Genomic DNA, 20,137 nt, shown 5'->3' on the forward strand with positions numbered 1-20,137 from the left:
TCTGCCCAGCTGTCATTCTGCTATAGGCTGGGCTGGAAGTAGTTAAGCGTGGTAAGCCTGGAATTCAATTTTAACTTTCTATTTTTCAGGGAAATATACTGTCTTCTGTGAGCCAGGTTCAATCTCATACTCATGTCATACTTGCTTGTTCGGTGCAAAGGTTTTGCATATAACAGCCCCAGTAGGGATAATAAACATCATTGGTAAAAATCAGTACACATTGTTAGGCACACATTTAACCCCTTGATTAACCAAGTTGGTAACCCCTTCTTAGCCAGTGTCATTGGTACAGTGTATAGTATTAGCACTGATCACTGAATTAATGTCACTTTTGATTGCAGTTCATGTCAGATTGTCTGCTGCACTATCGTAGTCCCAAGTCGCTGATCACCACCATTAGTAGTAGCAAAGAAAAATTCCAGTATGTATACTATAGTTTGTAGACCCTAACTTCTAACCAAACCAATCGGTATATACTTATTGGGATATTTTTTTTTTCTTTTTTTTTTTACCAAAGACATGTAGCGGAGTACATTTTGGCTGGTCATGGCGTGGACATAATGTTTTGGCTGGTCATGGCGTGGACATAATGTTTTGGCTGGTCATGGCGTGCACATAATGTTTTGGCTGATTATGGCGTGCACATAATCTTTTGGCTGATTATGGCGTGGACATAAAGTTTTTTCGCCGATCATGGGCTTGTCAGCTTTTGTCACTTCCCTCTCTAGTTTTGAACATTTCACCATTCATTCCTATGGGACCAATTTCGCTGAAAAAACTATTTCGTGAACCATTCGAAATGTTCCACAAAGTAATAGCACACCAATCGGGAACAATCCACACGTTTTGGTAAAATTACTGTCTATGTAGTGTAAAAGCTGTGGGAGGAGTTAGGGTGGTAAATTTGGCTATAATAAGACTATATATATGTGAGATCAGTAAGTTGGTCTTGCTATGCAAGAACACTTAATGTATATGTGAAATAACAGTAAGTGATCTTACTATGCAAGAAGCTGGTATTGCCCACTTTAACAAAAATCTACTTTTTGTAATTGTTTTGTATAATTGCCCTTCAGTTTTTAAGATCGATTTTGTGAAATTTTTGACCACTCCTTCATGCTAAATTCCTTCAGTTGCAATTAAAGATAGAGGAGAAAAAATTGACTTTTCAGGCACGTATATATAAAAAATAACTATCTTTATTTGTACACATCAAAGACACACTGATATTAAAAAAATATATGTTCAACAGGTCAATGAATTAGCCCTAACAGACAAAGCAAGATCACAAACTATTTCTTCCTGTGGGGTATTATTAATAATGCAAATACAAGCTCCCACTGGGATGTGACCTCAATTGCTGGGATGTATTCATGGGTCCTGGTGGTTTTGTATTAACCTCTTCCCGCCCGCCCTATAGCCGAATGACGGCCGTAGTGCGGGCGCTTTCGTCCGGGAGGCCGTCCCTGGACGTCCTGTTTACTTCCGCAATGCGCGCCACCATGGGCGCGCATCGGGTAAGTTCTGTGTTTGCCGTGTCCCCCGGAGACAGGCAAACACAGATCGCCGATCGGCGTGTCCAATGTGAGATGATCTCATATGTAAACATATGAGATCATCTCTCAGCGCCGCTCTCCCTTCTCACACAGACAGCGTGAGAGGGGAGAGATGAACGGCTGCAGCGGCCGTAAGTGTAAAAATAAAAAAATAAAAAGTGAAAAAAAGTGCCATCCTGCCCCAGTGCCATCCACCCCAGTGCTACCTTCCCCCAGTGCCACCTGTTAGTGCCATTTGTCCCCAGTGCCATCCGTCATCAGTGGCACGCGTCATCGGTGGCACGTATTAGTGCCATCTGTCACCGGTGGCACATATTAGTGCCATCTATCAGTGCCACGTGTCATCAGTGCCACGTATTAGTGCCATCTGTCAGTGCCACGTGTCATTGTCCTGGTGCTCCAGGGCCTTCAAAAGTGTAATAGGTAGTCAACAAGTTAGATGTGTAATTTATGCTCCTAGAACATGTGACGGCGCTCCCTGCATGTTGGGCCTCTCTATGTGGCCAGGCTGTGAAAAAGTCCCACACATGTGGTATTGTAATACTCAGGAGGAGTAGCAGAATTTTTTTGGGGGTGTCATTTGTGGTATACACATGCCATGTGAGAGAAATAACCTATTACAATGATAATTTTGTGAAAAAAATAAATAAATGAAAAATCTTAATTTTGCAAAGAATTGTGGGAAAAAAATGACAACATCAAAAAGCTCACCATGCCTCTTACTAAATACCTTGGAACATCTACTTTCCAAAAAGGGGTAATTTGGGGGGTATTTGTTCTTTCCTGACTTGTTCGGGTCACAAGAAGTGAGATCGGCCACCAGTACATCAGATGTGATCAATTTTGTATGATTCGCACCACAGCTTGTAGACTCTCTAACTTTCTCAAAGACCAAATAATATCCACTAATTTGGGTTATTTTTACCAAAGATATGTAGCAGTATAAATAGTGGCCAAAATGTATGAAGAAAAATTAATAATTTGCATAATTTTGTCACAGAAAAATATGCGTTTTTTTTTAAATTTTTTGGTCTTTTTTCATTTATAGAGCAAAAAATAAAAACCCCAGAGGTGATCAAATACCACCAAAAGAAAGCTCTATTTGTGGGAAAAAAAAGGACAAAAAATTAAATTGGGTACAGTGTTGCATTACTGAGTAATTGTCATTCAAAATGTGAGCGCACCGAAAGCTGAAAATTGGTCTGGGCAGGAAGGGTGTTTAAGTGCCCAGTAAGCAAGTGGTTAACACAGGTGGATGCTCAACATGTTTGGCACTGCTATCGCTTCCTCAGGAGCGTCTGTTTAATTAGAAAAAAGGTTTTACACAACATCTATAGATTACCATATAATTGTCACAAAAAGTGTACATGATACATGTCTCTATCACCAACTCACCACGCTCAGTTGCAAGATGTTTCTAGGTATTTCTTGCTTGAACTGCCCATTTCCAATCCCCCACTATGTAAGTTGAATTCAAATCAAGATGTTGACTAGAACAGTCCATTAGTGCTTTCTTCGTACATGTGATGTGTGTTAAAAGATCTAATTCATGTTTAACTTAAATTTTCGAACAGATGGTCTCATATTCTTATTAAAGCGGGAGTCCGCCGGGAGTCCACTTTTTTTTTTTTCTTTTTTTTTTTTTTATATAAAGCCAGCAGCTACAAATACTGCAGCTGCTGACTTTTAAAATGGTGACACTTACCTGTCCAGCGTGCCCGCGATGTCTGCACCCGAAGCCGATCTCTCGATTGTCTCTCGGGTGCTGCCGCCGCCATCTTGGGTATGGAAGTCAGGAAGTGGAGCCTTTCGGCTTCATTTCCCGGTTCCCTGCTGCGCATGAGTCGCGCTGCGCAATAAGAATGGACCCGCTGCCTCTGGGATCTGTGTGTTTCCCAGCAGGCAGCGGGGGACTTTCGGAAAGGGGTGTAATGTACGCCCCTTTCCGCAGAGAGCTATCCCGGAAGTGGGTGCAGATACCTGTACTGTACAGGTACCTGCACCGCCTCCCCCCTGAAAGGTGCCAATTGTGGCGCCGGAGGGGGGGAGGGTTCCGATGAGCGGAAGGTCCACTTTAGGGTGGACCTCCGCTTTAAGTACACGGATATGATGCAGGATTCATGGTTGACTTGATTGCAGGCTTCTGCTGGAATGCTTTATTCAGTTTGCCTGTAATTTGTCTACTGTTACTATGACTAAACATCCCTATATTTTATTCACTGCATGTTGTTCCAGAAGGTCTGGTTTTTGCCTAGAATATCAATGGCAAACTGTAGTCTTGCTGTCTTCCCATGCAGGTTACAATAGTGCAGTATCTTTGATTGTAAATGCATGACATCAACTGTTATAAGAGTTGCTTGAAGATCCCAGTGAACATTTTGGGAATCTGGTAGAAGCTTAACATGAGATGACCTGCTCTTGGGCTGGATTGGTTGCGTCAGCCAGTCTTGGATATATTAGATTGTTTGAAATTTGCTACACTTGTAGATTATTTTTCCTACAGTGGAATGATCAGTTTTGTATATTTTGGTGACCTTTTTTTAAATCCCTTACCATACTTGTAGGCAACTACAACCTCTGATCTTGGCATGGTGACACCACACGCATCTATTGCAAAGGACACCAGACACAGGATATCTGAGGTTTAAGAATGGTCCACCTGCATTATTTATTTTCATACATCAGGGGACACAGAGCCATAGAAGTTACTATGTGGGTTATAGGGTCATTGAAAGGTGATGGACACTGGCACGCCCTAAGACAAGAAGTGTACTCCCTATATAATCCCTCCCACTACTGTGAGTCCTCAGTTTTTTTGCCAGTGCCTAAGGTGTTGGTCACGAGTAAAGATGTGCTGAGCTCCACTGGAAGCAATCCTTGCTGGGGCTAGCTATGCTGACCAGATCCATTCAGAGTGTCCTTTCATGGGCCTAAGGCAGCGGTTGACAAATTTTCTTTGAATTTAGGAGCCGGTTAAAAAAGTTAAAAGCCAGTTTTTTTTTTTTAGAGTGGTATGGATTGTCAGCTCCCGGGGTAAGGCCACTCATTTTCACCCCCATCCCTAACTCACAATGGAGCACCCAGTTAATAACTTCGATGAAACGCTGTTTCAGAGTAAGGCTGGCAACAGATGGAACTGACTGGCACTGGCAGGTGGCACTGGCTGACACTGGCAGGAACGTGGAACTGCCAGATGGCACTGGCAGGTGACACTGGTTTGGAAGTGGCAGGGGCCCTGGTTGGCGATGGCACTAGTTGTCACTGGCAGGTGGCACTGGCTGGCACTGGCAGGTGGCACTGGTTGCCACTGGCAGGCACGTGGAACTGCCAGATGGCATTGGCAGGTGACACTGGTTTGGAACTGCAGGGGTCACTAGTGGCACTGGCACTGGTACGTGGCACTGATTGGCAGGTGGCACTGGTTTGGAAGTGGCAGGTGGCACTGGTTTGGAAGTGGCAGGTGGCCCTGGTTGGCAGTGGCACTAGTTGCCACTGGCAGATGGCACTGGTTGGTGTTGGCAGGTGGCACTGGTAGGTGGTGGCACTGGTTGTTAGTGGCACTGGTTGGCGGTGGCAGGTGGCACTGGTTGGCGGTGGCAGATGGCACTGGCAGGTGGCACGGATTGACGGTGGCACTGGTTGGCACTGGCAGGTGGCACTGGTTGGCGGTGGCACTGGTTGGTGGTTGCAGGTGGTATTTGGCGGTGGCACTGGTTGGCAGTAGCAGGTGGCACTGGTGGTGGCACTGGTTGGCGGTGGCACTGGTTGGCGGTGGCAGGTGGCACTGGCAGGTTTCACACGGAGCACTCTGTTACTGAAAAGTAACAGAGGAGCTGTCAGAATTGAGCTTAATGTCGGAATGGGCGGGACCCGGCCGGGTGGACGGGACTCAGCAGCTATCAAACACCAGCCAATGATTGGGCTGCTTAAGAAAAGGGGCGGGACCACATACACGTAGCGGCCCGCCCAGATCCTATTGGCTGGTGTTCGATAGCTGCTGGGTCCCGCCCCCACCCCGACATCAGGCTGAAATCTGACAGCTCCTCCTCTCTCCGTAGCTTGTCAGTTTCAGCGCCGCTGAGTGTGGAGGAGGGAGGACGGCGGCAGTCAGTGTTAATACTGCTGTATGTCTGTGGCATCGATAGTGAGTGGGCTGGTGGCAGCTTAGGTGCCAGGTTGCGATTTCTGGTCACATTAGCGACCTAGCTCCTGGGGTTTGTCGAGCCCTGGCCTAAGGAATGGTACCCGGGCCTTGTGTCTGAAGAAACTAGGTTTTGCTTGTGAATGCTTCTCTTTTTAGAGAGCTGGACCATGGGATCCAGTACTTTTTGGTAGTAAGACCATAAAGTTTTACTGGCAGGGTGCTGTTGCAGGTCCAGGATTGTGTGTAACCTTTTAGGTTCCCTTGTTCCTGAAGGTTTCGGAGCCCACCGTCAAGGGTGAAGATTGGGTTTAACTCAGATAACCCTGTAGCGAGGAAAGGCAAGTGGAGATTTTCTTACGAATTTCTCCTTTTAAATTATAATGTTGTCATGCCTATGTGTCACCACTGGACGCTCTATTGAGCACTCACCGCCTGATGCTGGAAACAGCGCTGTCAGAAGCCTTAATTTCCTCTCCTCTGGCCACAACCAGAAAAAAAGGGGGACTGGTTCTCTTCTTGCGCCCCTAATGTTGAAATTAACCCCTTCGGGGGACCTATATGCCAAAAGCATTTCTTTTAAAAAAAACAAACAAAAAACGTGTGGCCTATCAGCAGTGGTTTTTACACCCCAACGCCATATCAGCTGTTTGCAAAGTGCTTGAAGTCTGACGCTCTCGCGGGAAAACGCTTTCTTTTGAAGGATGGGGGTGGGAGCTAATGGCGTCAGATGCCGGCCGCACGTGGAGGAAGTTTTTAAAGCACTTTGTGTAGCTGCTGCTGGCTATGGAGGGGCACATGAGCAGGAGTTGGCTTACTTCAGGTTTGGTGACAAATGCATTCCCTTGACACATTACTTTGCCAGGCTGGTTATTAATAGCTTATAGCGCTGGACTATAACCTAGAAGTGTACATTCTTTTTGGTAGTGTCTGCTTTTGTGCTTCAGGCTATGAGTGGAAGAAGGACCAGGAACTCCTCTAAGGGTTCTAAAGGGTCAATGGTTTCACAAACTAAATACATTTCCAAAAGAATGTCATCCTCCTCTGAGAGTGATGCGGCCGGTCAGATTGAGCCGTCAGCGGAGACTGTTGTTACAGCTGCACTAGACACTTCAGTCCCTGTATATATCACACAGGAGGTTTTCTCTTCTACCATTGGTAATCTTGTTCTACCTTGGGCAGAACACAACATTCCTGGCCTGTCGGCAATTTTCATTCCAGGAAGAGAAAATTGGCAGGCAGGCAACTTGAGTCGCCAACAATTATTTCCGGGGGAGTGGTCTCTTCACCCTGACCTGTTCGTGTGCAGATTCAACAAAAAAGTCGACAACTTTGTGTCGAACGAGGGGTCCGCTAGCATGCGGAACAGACGCATTAGTCTTCCCATGGGATCAGTTTTCACTGATCTATGCCTTTCCTCCAGTTCTGCTACTTCCGCGTCTTCTCCGCAGGATCAAGCAGGAATGAAAGGGGATTCTGGTAGCCCCAGCGGGGCCCAGAAGATCTTGGTTTGCAGAGATTATAAAGATGGCGGTAGGAGTCCCTTGGACTCTGCCATTATGGCCAGACCTTCTTGCACAAGGTCTGATATTCCATCCTACCTTACGGATGCTAATTTTAAGTTTGGTTATTGAAATCCACATTCTAAAGCAGGGGTAGGGAACCTCGGCTCTCCATGCCTGTGATTGTTAGGGTCTTGCAATGTTTCATGGGACTTGCAGTTTCAAAACAGCTGGAGAGCCGAGGTTCCCTACCCCTGTTCTAAAGGATCGCAGGTTATCGCCTTCAGTAGTGTCTACTTTGATTAATGCCAGGAAGCCGGCTTCCAGAATCATTTACTATAGTCTGGAAGGCATATGTTTCTTTGTGTGGATCCAGGAGTTGGAACCCGAGGAAGTATGTCATAGGTAGGATCTTGATTTCCTACAAAAGGGATTAGAAATGAAGGTGGCCCTGAGTACTAATAAGGGCCAGATCTCTGCCTTGTCAGTGTTTTTTCAACGGCCTCTTGCTTCCCACTCTCTGCCTTTTATTCAGGGGGTAACACGGATTAATCCCCCTATCAAGGCACCTCTAAATCCTTGGGATTTAAATTTGGTCTTATCGGCTTTGCAGAATCAGCCTTTTGGTTTCCATTTCTTCTGCTAGAAGAGTATCTGATCTAGCGGCTCTGTCTTGTAAAGAGCCATATTTGATCATGCATAAGGATAAGGTGGTTTTGTGTCCTCATCCTGAATTCCTACCAAAAGTGGTGACAGGTTTTCATTTAAACCAAGATATTCTTCTTTCTTCCCAGAGCCTCTATCTAGGGAAGAAAAGGCACTATATTCCCTTGATGTAGTAAAAGCGATCAGAGTCTATTTAAAGGCGACCGCTCAGGTTCGCAAAACAGATGTTTTGTTTGTACTGCCAGAAGGTTCAAAAAGGGGACAGGCAGCATCAAAATCTACTATTTCCAAATGGATTCGTCAAGTGATTGTTCAAGCTTATGGCTTAAAGAAGAAAATTCCTCCTTTTCATGTTAAAGCACACTTAACCAGGGTGATTAGTGCGTCTTGGGCGGTGCATCATCAGGCCTCTATGGTTCAGATCTGTAAGGCCGCAACTTGGTCTTCAGTTCATACATTTACCAGATTTTATCAAATAGATGTTAAAGGTCATGAGGATATTGCCTTTGGGCGCAGTGTACTGCAGGCTGCAGTATGAGTCCTCTGGCCTCCTTTTTGCCCTACTTCTTTTTTTTTTTTGTTGTCTCCCTCCCTTCAGTTGCCATTGCTATGGGACATCCCACATAGTATCTACTATGGCTCTGTGTCCCCTGATGTATGAAAAGAAAACAGGATTTTTAAAATGGCTTACCTGTAAAATCCTTTTCTTTGAGGTACATCGGGGGTAAGGGTGCAACGGATCGTCACTGATCCGTGATCCGAACAGGTCACCCTGCTCGGGTCAGCACACGTCGCGGAGCACTCCGCGGTCACAGCCTTAGGAAAGGCCGCGGCTTCGGCCTAGCTCCGAAGCCACGCCCATCTTTCTACACCCAGGCCGTTTACAATGTGATCGCTCCGTCAAATCTGATCTGTACAGTGAAGGGGGAGAGATCGGATGGATACAGCGCTGTGGGCTGCATCTGTAGTGCCCACAGCACTGCTCTTTGACAGCCTACTCTGCCTTACCCTGCCTTACCCTGCCTTACCCTGCCTTACCCTGCCTTACCCTGCCTTACCCTGCCTTACCCTGCCTTACCCTGCCTTACCCTGCCATACCCTGCCATGCTCAGACAATATTACAGTGGGGGAGATTGTGGATATTACAGTGGACACTATATGGCGGTGGAATTTTCACAGGTTTTTGCAAATTCAATTATTTGCTGATCCAAAAAATGATCCGATCCGTGACTCTGATCCAAGGAACGATCCGTGAGTTTTTTGATCCGTTGCACCCCTAATCAGGGGACACAGAGGTCCTTCCCTTCTTGGTATACACTTGTATTGCTTGGCTACAAAACTGAGGACTCCTTGTAGTGGTAGGGGTTATATGTCCATCACTTATTAGTGGCCCTATAACCCACATAGTAAGTACTATGGCCCTGTGTCCCCTGATGTACATCAAAGAAAAGGATTTTACAGGTAAGCTGTTTTAAAAAACCCCGTTTTTCATGAGTTGGAAATGGTGATGTAGAGTTGTATTTTTTCCATGTAACCACTCTGCTTTGTTATATTTAGATTGTGAAAATGGCTAACCATGTCAATTTCATGTGTCATTAAGTATATCGCCTTCATCTGTAGGCACTGTTTTAATGAAGCTCTAATGTTGGTTTGAATAGTGTGTATTGCATGGTGTGTATTTTGTCTACATGGTGTGTATTTGTCTACAACTCTATGTATATACAGTTGAGCTCATAAGTTTACATTCCTGGCAGAATTTATGATTTCTTGGCCATTTTTCAGAGAAAAAATTTGAATAACGCAAACTATCCAAATGACTCTGATCAAAAGTTTACATACCCTGGTGATTTTGGCTTGCTAACATGCACACAAGTTGACACAAAGGGGTTTGAATGGCTATTAAAGGTAGCCATCCTCGCCTGTGATCTGTTTTCATTGTAATTAGTGTGTGTGTATAGAAGGTCAGTGAGTTTCTGGACTCCTGACAAGACCTTTGCATCTTTCATCCAGTGCTGCACTGATGTTTCTGGATTCTGAGTCATGGGGGAAGCAAAAGAATTGTCAAAGGATATGCGGGGAAAAGGTAGTTGAACTGTATAAAACAGGAAAGGGATATAAAACGATATCCAAGGAATTGAGTATGCCAATCAGCAGTGTTAAAACTCTAATCAAGAAGTGGAAAATGAGGGGTTCTGTTGAAACCAAACCAGGGTCAGGTAGACCAACTAAAATTTCAACCACAACTACCAGGAAAATTGTTCTGGATGCAAAGTTAAACCCACAAATAACTTCAGATGAAATGCACAATAAGGAGGCACTTGAAGAAAGATGGGCTGCAAGTTGGCAGAAAAAAACATTACTATGCAAATGCCACAAAGTATCCTGCTTACAATACGCCAAACAGCACAGAGACAAGCCTCAAACCTTCTGACAGTCATTTGGAGTGATGAGACCAAAATTGAGTTTTTTGGCCACAACCAATAAACTGTACATTTGGAGAGGAGTCAACAAGGCCTATGATGAAAGGTACACCATTCCTACTGTTAAACACAGAGATGGATCGCTGATGTTTTGGGAATGTGTGTGCTACAAAGGCACAGAAAATTTGGTCAAAATGTATGGCATGATGAATGCAGTATGTTATCAAAAAAAAATGGAGGAACATGCATTCATCAACCAGCAAGCTGCACATGGGATGTACTTGGACATTCCAACATGACAATGATCCAAAACAAAGGGGCAAGTCAACCTGTCATTGGCTACAGCAGAATAAAGTGTAGGTTCTGGAGTGGCCATCTCGTGCAGTTCATGCAAGACTGCCCAAAAGATCACAGGAACTGGAGGCCAAGAGGAATGGGCAGCTTTACCATCTGAGAAGATATTCTCATCCACAAATACCACAAAAGACTTCAAGCTGTCATTGATGTTAAAGGGGGCAATGCACAATATTAAAAACTGAAGTATGTTAACTTTTGATCAGGGTCATTTGGGTAGTTTCTTATGATTTAAAAAGAGTAAACACAGTTGATGATGGCTTCCGCCAAACACTAACCATGAGTGAAAGAAGTTTATCATTCATATTCTCTGAAAAGTGGCCAAGAAATCATAAATTCTGCCAGGGTATGTAAACTTGTGAGCACAACTGCATGTATAATTAGGGCTGCAGCTAACGATGATTATTTTCATAATCGATTAGTTGGCCAATTGTTTTGCTATATATACTATTAGAGGTTGAATCTGGTAAATATCAGACTCCGATCAATTTTTTTTATTTTTATTGAGGATAATAAAAAGGCAAAACATAAACATATAATTGCGGGCGCAGCCGCTAGATGCATAGTACAATAGGTTAAGAACAACAAGAAACCAACAGTCATAAAAAGTTGTCCAGCAGGTATTGAGTCTGAAGTCTATCCATTTAAGGCTGAATATGAGACATATAAGGTAAAACATGTAACCATTAGTTTATGTATTGTGCCTTACCCTAACCAATATTGTTTGTGCTTAATGTTCGTATTCGTTGTGTGTGACTGGATAGAAAGCATATTTTAATATCTGTATATGTCTATGGTGAAATAATGTTGAATACCTGCACATTCTGTTATATACAGAATTATAGTGTGGGAACAGATACCAAGGATTTAATAACAACAATCGTATAACTACAATCCAAGGGGCACCATAGCCCTTTGTTTTGGTCGCATTCATTTGCCCTGAGATCTCTAACAAGTGTAAATAAAAACTTAGTCTATAAAAGGTGTTGTATGGAATCCATCTCAACGGGGAATAAACCTATATGTCTTTGGGCTGTTAATAGAGAGCTCGGGAGTGTGGGGTTCCATCCCCCCTCCCTCTCACCCCTACTGGGATCTAACTGTGAGAGGAGTGGGGATCCATAAATTGCAAGTGAATTATACAATCACCACATCCCATAATTAGTGTGATAAGTCATCCCAATGTTTATATGTAAAGAGTTATCTGGAAAGTTGGAATCTACTCCAGTGGTGGTCAGTGAACAACAGGAAGGGGATTCACTAATTCTTCCTAATCTTAAACTAGAGGGGAAGGTCTAAGAGAAAGAGTTTATAATGTTAGGGAGCAATATGTGAATGAGGAAGAGAGATACGACCTGCGTATCCCGGATTAACCGTGTAGAATGAGCAGGAGGTCATCCCCCAGGTCAAGCTATGAGGCACGTGATAGTGTTTTGTATACATCCGTTTGTTGAAACTGCAGCCAACATGCCCAGGTTGTCTGGAACTTGTGTGAGGTTTCCTTAGCTTGGTGAATGATAGCTTCCATGTCAGCTATTCTGTTTACCCTCTGTAGCCAATCCGCAATGCTAGGCGGGGTGGTTGATTTTCCAATGAATGGGGATGCATAATTTTGCTGCGTTAATTAAATGGTGCATAAGGGATTTCCTATATTGTTGTTGGGGAAAGGATGTGTGATGAAGTAAAAATTGAGCTGGGGTAAACTCTGGCGTGTATGTCGTGATACTGGAAATGAGACGGCAGACCTCCTCCCAAAACGGCTGGATCAGATTGCATTCCCACCAAATGTGCATGAGGGTTCCCTTGGCTCTCTCACACCTCTGATCAATTTTTTTATTTTAAAGAAAAAAAAAACAGTTTTGCAGATTTTCAAACGGAACATCATAAATATGTTGGCCATACAAAAACAGTGTCTTCCTTTTTAAAAAATTTTTTTTTTATGAACGTCCATTCGATTTTCTAATAGTGGGGTCAAATTGACGTTTGTTCTCTACCACAGTGACTGGGAAAATTTAGAAAAAGGAATTTTTAGACGGTGTATGTGGTTTTCATTGAGAAACTACATTCATTTTAAAACTGTATATTAACCGCTTCGCGCCCGCCCTATAGCCGAAATACGGCTGCAGAGCGGACGCTAACTGCTGGGTGGCCGTTCATGAACGGCCTCCTGTTTACTTCCGCAATGCACTTTCCCGTGAGCGCGCATCGGGGAAGTTCTGTGCTGGCCGTGTCCCTCGGACACAGCCAGTCACAGATCGCTGTAAACGGCCAATCACAGTGGCCGTTTACAGCGCGATCGGCATGTCCAATGTGAGATGATCTCATATGTAAACATATGAGATCATCTCTCAGCGCCGCTCTCCCTCAGACAGCGTGTGAGAAGGGAGAGATCAATGGCTGCAGCAGCCGTAAGTTAAAAAAAAAAAATAATAAAAAAAAAGTGCCATCCGCCCCAGTGCCACCTCTTAGTGCTATCTGTTCCCAGTGCCACGTATAAGTGCCATCTGTCATCAGTGCCACCTGTTGTCAGTGTCATGTGTCATCAATGCCACTTATCAGTGCCATCTGTCATCAGTGTCACACGTCATCGGTGCCACGTATTAGTGGCATCTGTCATCGGTGCCACGTATAAGTGCTATCTGTCATCAGTGCCACGTATTAGTGCCATCTGTCATCAGTGCCACATATTAGTGCCATCTGTCATCAGTGCCACATATTAGTGCCATCTGTCATCAGTGCCACATATTAGTGCCATCTGTCAGTGCCACGTGTCATTGTCCTGGTGCTCCAGGGCCTTCAAAAGTTTAATAGGTAGTCAACAAGTTAGATGTGTAATTTTTGCTCCTAGAACATGTGACGGTGCTCCCTGCATGTTGGGCCTCTCTGTGGCCAGGCTGCGATAAAGTCCCACACATGTGGTATTGTAATACTCAGGAGGAGTAGCAGAATTTTTTGGGGGTGTCATTTGTGGTATACACATGCCACGTGAGAGAAATAACCTATTACAATGACAATTTTGTGGAAAAAAATAAAAATAAAAATCTTAATTTTGCAAAGAATTGTGGGAAACAATTACAACATCAAAAAGCTCACCATGTCTCTTACTAAATACCTTGGAATGTCTACTTTCCAAAAAAGGGGTCATTTGGGGGGTATTTGTACTTTCCTGGCTTGTTCGGGTCGCAAGAAGTGAGATCGGCCACCAGTACATCAGATGTGATCAATTTTGAGCGATTCGCACCACAGCTTGTAGACTCTCTAACTTTCACAAAGACCAAATAATATCCACTAATTTGGGTTATTTTTACCAAAGACATGTAGCAGTATAAATTGTGGCCAAAATTTATGACGAAAAATTAATAATTTGCATAATTTTGTCACAGAAACAAAGAAATTGCGTTTTTTTTCAAAATTTTGGGTATTTTTTCATTTATAGTGCAAAAAATAAAATCCCCAGAAGTGATCAAATACCACCAAAAGAAAGCTCTATTTGTGGGGAAAAAAAGGACAAAAAATTAATTTGGGTACAGTGTTGTATGACTGAGTAATTGTCATTCAAAGTGTGAGAGCACCGAAAGCTGAAAATTGGTCTGGGCAGGAAGGGTGTTTAAGTGCCCAGTAAGCAAGTGGTTAAAAGCCAGTGAAATTTTTAAACATTCTTTCATTCAGCGAATGTACAAAGATTATTTTTATGAATATTCTTATCTGAAAATTGATCCTTGTGGCCACTATAAGGCTCGGTTCACACCTATGCAGTTTGCTTTTGATGTGTTTCTGCAGTGGTTTTAGCTGTGCGTTTTGCGCATTTTTGCTCATGTGATTTTACTGCGATTTGCAGTTTTTTGCTTTTTGGCCAATTTGTTGGACAAATTAAATACAAATTGCTGCAAAAACACATTGCATGCTTTTCTGCAGCTTCTCCATTGATGTATATTGAACCAAAAAGTTTTGCATTAAAAGTCCCTGACCCTTTTCAAAGATGCAGCAGCTACAAAAAAAAGCATATATGTGAAAGTGTCCCATAGGAAACCAAGTTAAATGAATTGTAGTGTGTTTCTGTAAAAAGCACCAAAAAAAGACAGGTGTGCATTATAGGCCCTAAGACCTTTAGTAACATAATGGGATTAAAAAAGCGATCATTAGCCCTTTAGGCTGGGTTCACATTGCAGCGATGCGGGAGCACCGCAAATCCGCTGCGGGTTCCCGCATCGCATACCTCCCGGCGGCAGTTTACACTGCCCTATGCGAACTGCTGGGAGTGTCAGTGAAACGTTAATGACACCCCCAGATCATATCGCAGTGCGATCTGCAAACTCGGACAGGAATCAGATCGCATGGTGTGAACACCCATGCGATCCGATTCTGCTGCAGACCAAAAAAAGGGTCCTGTGCGAGATTGGGCCGGGTGTGATGCGAATTCAGCCATACTATCTGTATGGCTGAACTTGCATTGCACAGAGATCGGATGTGATTTGCACTGCAGTGCGCTGCAAATCACATCCGGTTCTCGTCACCGCTGCAATGTGAACCCAGCCTTATAGTACAAAAAAGGGGCAAATAATCGCTACTGTAAGGGGTTAATTTTTTTATTTTTTTTTACTGAGGAACAGTGAAAGCAATGTTTACAGTAGCGATTTGCTTTTTTTGTACTGTTAAGGGCTTTTAGGTTTTTAAACCCCATTGTTACTAATTATGAAAATGGTAATTGATTAATTACATAATCTATTCGTTGTTTCGGCCCTATGTTTAATTGTTTTTTTCTTTTTTTTCTAATATAATCAAGTACAATCAAGCAGTGGAGAAGGGATACATCCACAGACTATATTTGTTGGTACCTTTCAAAAAATAAAAATCACATTTCCTTTAAATGACTTGGTGATATTAAAGTCTTGGTCTTTTTTTTTTTTTTTTTTTTTTTTTAAATAACAAACATGTTATTTATGTGCTCTATGCAGTGGTTTTGCACAGAGCAGCCCAGATTCTCTCCTTGGCTCCCTCATCGGTGCTCCTGGCCCCCTCCTTCCTGCTGAGTGCCCCTACAGCAAGCAGTTTGCTATAGGGGCTCCTGAGCCACTGCTCTGTATGTCCTTTTAGACATGAAGCTGAGGCTCAGCCAATGAGAAGGGAGAGTCCCTGGACAGCTGAGGTTCTCATGCACATCACTGGACTAAGATCGGGCTCTGGTAAGCATCAGGGGGCTCAGGACCGCTGCACATAAAAAGTTCTTTATCTTAATGCATAGAATGCATTAGGGTAAAAAAAAAAGTGTCTTTTAGAACCACTTTAAGGCTAAAATAAAGTAGTTGGTATCCATCATGGTTCCATATTAAAAAATAAATCAGAAATGTCTTTTAACAAAGTATTTTACATCTTAAACTAAAGGAAAATAGCATGGGCAAAAATGAGACCTTTTATATAATATTTTGTTGCACAACCTTTTAAAACCAATTACTACAAAAAAAGCAATGCTCAATGACACTTCTGCACCAGCCAGCAGGTAGTTTGGCCTACTCTTCTTGAGCAAACTGCTCATGCTGTCTTAGGTTTGAATAGTACCTTTTCCAGGTTATCTTTTAGACCTTTTTCCATAGTTTATAATAGGATTCAGATCTGGAATGACGCACAGAATGTTTTGTTCTTAACCAGTCTTTAGTAGTTTTAAATGCGTTTGAGTCATTCTGTTGGAGACCTGCGATTGAGACCGCTTTCTGAAACTGGGCAGAACGATTCGATATAAAAGCATTTGCTAGTGTTGAGATTTAATTGTGACCTGCACAGATTCAAGGCCCCTTGTGCCACAATCAGCAAAGAAGCTTAATTTTTTCATTTGTGACCATAAATCCTATGTGACTCCAATTATGTCTTTATCTGTCCAAAAGTCGTTCTGAAAGAGGAACTGTGGCTTTTCAATATGCATTTTAGCTTTCTGTGGGTCATATTCCTTTGAGCCCACTGTTGCTAAAAAAGTGGGGGATGGTGCAATGAGATATTGATGTACCTTAACCTTTTAAATTCATTGTGCAACTCGTTGGAAATTTTCCTTGGCTTCTTGTCTACCATTTACCATCTATTCAATCTTGATTTGATTTTGCTCTTGCGGGCATGTGCTGGGTGATTGACTACACCAGGGGTGCCCAACCTTTTGAAGAGCGAGTGCCAATTAAGCGACTTGGTATAGTGTCGCGGGCCACAATGAGCAGAGCAGGTGGATGGCATGTTCGTGTCCACTAGGCATTTGCAGAGCGGACACAGACGCAGCCCACGATACTTTTTGCTGGATCGTATTGGAGGTAGAACACAAATTGGTTTATGTCTGCCACTACTTAGAGGTGAATGGAGGGTCCAGTTGTTTGGACTGACTGTGTGAAAGGGGTCGAAGGCTGCTTTAACAATGATGTACTGCGGTTTACCCGCACCATGTGTGCAACGCAGTGTACCTTTTTGCTTTCCTGCAGTTTTCAATAGACTTCTACTATTATAGTCTGCTGGTTTGGTGCACTTTCAGAAAGCTCACCAAACTCTCAGGTAATAATAGAAGTCTATGGCTCAGTGCAGGTAACCTGCAGGTAAACTGCTCTGCACCTGCGGATCAGTTTGAAAGCAGCCCAGTAACCACTGCAGAACAGTTATGCCCATATATACACACTGATTTTAGTAATAAACTGACCTTTAATAACGGTATTCTTTCTATTCTATCCCAGAGCAGGAGGTCTCGGGCCACATCGGAGGGCTCCGTGGGCCACATTTGGCCCCCGGGCCACTGGTTGGGCTGGACTGGACTACACCTTCATGGACACTAAACTTAACATTTGCAGCCATAATCAAGCTGTTTGTCCTTTTTCCTTTTACATGCTTGGCTAGATTTTTATTTTTCTGATCTCCTCAGATGACTTTTTTTTTTTTTTTTTTTTTACTGTCTCTGGTCCTTCTTCAATGTGGTGCACATGATGATCCCAAACACTAGTTACATTAATCTGATTACAAGAAGTCATTTGCTACGAATTACAGAAAAAAAGTTTACTATAAACTTTTCTACAGTTACCAATAAATCTGTCCAGACCATTGTAGTGATTGTAAAAGGCAATAGTTTCTTTTTACACTTTGCCTTCCTCTCTGGAATACCAAATGCATACAGGTATATGTATGACTCGATTGCTTTTAATTTCCTCCATTTTTTTTAGGAGAATGAAGCATTATTTTGGTGAGCTGTAAGGTAGAGCGGCACGATTCAGGCCAAAAGGAGAATTAGAATTCTCCTAAGAATTTTATTCTTAGAATAAAAAGACGATTATCGCTACTTAAAATCTTTTACATTATACAAAAAGGGGTAACTTTACTGGTTATTTTTTATTAAAGTAATTTTTTCAGTAAAAAATGCATTTGAAAGACTGCTGCGCAAATACAGTGCGACATAAACTATTGCAACAACCACCATTTTATTCTCTAGGGCAGTGATTCTCAACCTTATGGTTCCTCCAAAAGTTGCTAGGGGTTCCTTTAGCATTGGGCAATTTCTGCCTCTGATTTGTTCCCATTGACACCATTGATCTTTTTAGCTATCTGTAAGGAGGTAATTCTTCCCACTGACCATCACACTTTTTTGTATTACGAGTTGTAGATTTCTGATTTTTAGCAGGGGTTCCTCTGTGTTGAAAAGGTTGAGAGAGGCTGCTCTAGGGTGTCTACTAAAATATATATATATATATATATATATATATATATATATATATATATATAATAGTTTGGAGGTTCTAAGTAATTTTCTAGCAAAAAAAAGATTTTAAAGGGGTTGTAAAGAGAATTTTTTTTTTTTTAAATAACAAACATTATACTTACACTGTGCAGCTCGTTTTGCACAGAGTGGCCCCGAACCTGGTCTTCTGGGGTCCCTCGGAGGCTGTCTCTGCTTCCCCCCGCAAGTACTTCTCACGTTCATGCGACCTCCCTCGCAACTTGCGAGTGCGCTCCCGTGATACAGCCGGCGGCTATGGCCACTCACTGTATCACTCGGCCCTGGCGTGCCGCGTCATTGGATGTGATTGACAGCAGCGCGAGCCAATGGCTGTGCTGCTTTCAATCCATCCACTCCAGCCAATCAACGGCTAGGCTGAGCGAAGAAGAGGGCGCCGGAGTCAAGCGCGGGACTTTCGAGGGGTCAGGTAAGTAAAACGGGGCTGGGGGGGCCGGCACTGTCCGATGTTTTTTCACCTTAACGCATAGAATGCATTAAGGTGAAAAAATGTTTACCTTTAAAACTCCTTTAACAACAAATGTCAGAAAAAGATTTAGGGCCGGTTCACACAGCAGGCGAGGCGACTCCGACTTGCCTCGCCGCGACCTGCCGCAGCCTCAGCGGCGACTTGCAAATGACTTCTGTATAGAAGTCAATGCAAGTCGCCCCGAGGTCGCCCAAAAGTAGTACAGGAACCTTTTTTCTGAGTCGGAGCGACTCGAGTCGCTCCTCTCAGAACGGTTCCATTGTACAGAACGGGGGCGACTTGCGAGAGCGAGGCGAGTCGTGTCGCCTCGCATCGCCCGCTGTGTGAACCGGCTCTTAGTGTTTAAGTGGTTAAACTTTTTTCACTTACACACAGTCAAATTGACAAATTGTTACAATATTTATACTTAAGTTCTACTGATAATCAATGTTTTGATTCTTGGCAGACTGCCCAGTTTTTCTCTTCCTTTCTTTTGAGGGCTGTGGCTTCAGAAGAGCAGAGAGAATTCTTTGCATAGAAAGAATTGTGAAAAACTTTAGTCAAGATCGTGGTGACGATTCTTGAGGATTAATTGTGCAGCTCTACTGTAAGGGTACAAACAAATTTGCTGCTGTATAGACGTTTGGTTAAAGCCATTATTGCATAGTGGGATGTGAGGTTTCCCAACGAACAGCTGACTTCTCCCCAGGAATCCTATAGAAGAAAACAACCATCTATGTTTTTTCCCTACTGTCTTTTTTCCCTAGCATGGAAGCAGACTTGGAGCAAAAGACTGTATAGCAAAGTTTCATATCGAAAGTACCTGAATATTCCAGAAAATATTTGTGTAAAGTAAATTTGGGCTAATAATTATGTCTGATGGAGGAGGTTGTTGCTAATGGCTTGGGCTTACGTTTTGAGTTTCAAAAACTGTAGGGCAGGGATAGGCCCCCCCCCCCCCCCCCCCCGACAACGTCTTTTTATTTTTCTGCCTTTTTTCTGTTGGGTAGATTTTTCTATCCTTTCAGAGACAACAGGAAGTGACAGGGAATATCTTCAAAAAGACAGCTTTTAAAGAGGGCTAGGTGTCCCCCTCATTACCTGTTGAGCTTTTCAGCTTTTTTGAATTTCTTATCACTTTATGTCCCTGTGACAATGGCAACCAGGACAAATGCTATACCACCCCCCCCCCCCAGTTTGAGTACTAAAAACAATTAAAACCTGGCAGATTTTCCAACTCCATCTAAAAACTAAAATATGTTTGGCTAGAGATGCATTTTAAAGGAAATATGTTTGAGAA

The 20,137-nt window shown here is 43.1% G+C and overlaps 1 protein-coding gene across 1 annotated transcript in view; it reads left to right on the forward strand.

Moving 5' to 3' along the window:
* Window positions 1–20,137, forward strand: part of ARID2 (AT-rich interaction domain 2) — a 157,952-nt gene that overhangs the window by 108,978 nt on the left and 28,837 nt on the right. The gene's annotated exons all lie outside the window — the stretch shown is intronic.

The sequence above is a fragment of the Lithobates pipiens genome, unplaced genomic scaffold, assembly GCF_037356315.1.
Source record: "Lithobates pipiens isolate NorthernLeopardFrog02 unplaced genomic scaffold, aLitPip1_a1.2 Scaffold_8, whole genome shotgun sequence".
Classification (NCBI taxonomy): Eukaryota; Metazoa; Chordata; class Amphibia; order Anura; family Ranidae; genus Lithobates; species Lithobates pipiens.